Source organism: Argopecten irradians, chromosome 8 (genome assembly GCF_041381155.1).
Source record: "Argopecten irradians isolate NY chromosome 8, Ai_NY, whole genome shotgun sequence".
Classification (NCBI taxonomy): domain Eukaryota; kingdom Metazoa; phylum Mollusca; class Bivalvia; order Pectinida; family Pectinidae; genus Argopecten; species Argopecten irradians.
This window is the reverse complement of record NC_091141.1, coordinates 23,686,835-23,688,165: the sequence shown is the minus strand read 5'-3', so window position 1 is coordinate 23,688,165 and position 1,331 is coordinate 23,686,835.

Genomic DNA, 1,331 nt, shown 5'->3' with positions numbered 1-1,331 from the left:
TATAGTTGGTTTAAATAATCAACGTCACTCTGTCACATACCACAGAATTACACTAGCGAAACATCTTCCGGGTAACGGTAGCGTGGATTTATGACCATGTTTTGTGTATCAGCGGTTGCTCAGCAAGATAAAGTTGGACAGTTATTCTTTATTCGTTATTCGTTATTCGAATAACTGTCTAACTTTACCTCTGGCCGGGTAAAGTAAAGTTATTCGTTATTCAAGCGTCACCTGTTTTGACGGATGCAGTCAAATTAAATAAAGTCATTTTTTTTTGTTTAATTCCTTGGAATAACTATATTTTTCGGAGTTTTCCAGTAATTATTTAAAGCACATACCTTTCTAAATCATTTGAGAGTTTTATTTTCGATAATAAATTATTTTACTGAAACCAAATCTTCAGTTGCGTTCACATTTATTTACTTTTTAACTAAAATGTATAAGAAGAAAATATACGAGTTAGACAGTTATATAATTGATTTGGATCATAATACTAACTAGCGGAACGCGCCCTGAGCTTTGGGTAGGAAACAGGATCTCTGGGTCAAAATCCTATATACATTATCAGCCGTATACGGTCCAAGGCCGTGGTAAGACATGATCGTGGACGACTGTTGGAGGTGGCTGCCAACTAAGTGGTGCCCATAGAACATTCCATAGAAATATTATTCAAATTGAAAGCGGAACGAGCCCTGAGCTCTAGGTAGTTAACGTTGTTGGTGATTTAAACGCAAGAACGGGAAACAGACAGGATTATATAGAAAATGATCGATTACATGATAGTGTACGCAATATGAATAGTATGTTTAGTTACAATGATGAAACAGAAAAAATAAGCGTAAAAGTAGGGATAATGAGGTTAATACATTCGGTAGAAGGTTGTTAGAAATATGCAAATCATAAGGCTTACGTATAGTTAACGGCAGACACCAAGATGACGATCACGGCTCTTATACGTTTTTCAACACAAATGGAAAAAGCTTGATTGATTATTTGCTGACTGAAGGTTCACATATTGAGAAGATAACCAAATTTGATTCTGGTAATTTTAATACATATTCGGATCATAGTCCCGTCTCATTTACCATTACTTATAGTAAACTCATTTCCTCAAATGAAGAGGATATAGTTACAGAGAGTGATTTTTCAAGCAGAAGAAAAAGTACATCAGTAAAGTGGAATGATGAAAATATACTTTTAATCCTGAATAAATTGCATGAGTCTATAGGGAGAATAAATGAAGAAATGGATGTTGATTTTGATAGTCAAGATGTAGTTAATAGATGTGTAAATAATATAAGTCAAATATTCAATGAGTCTCTGCCATATTG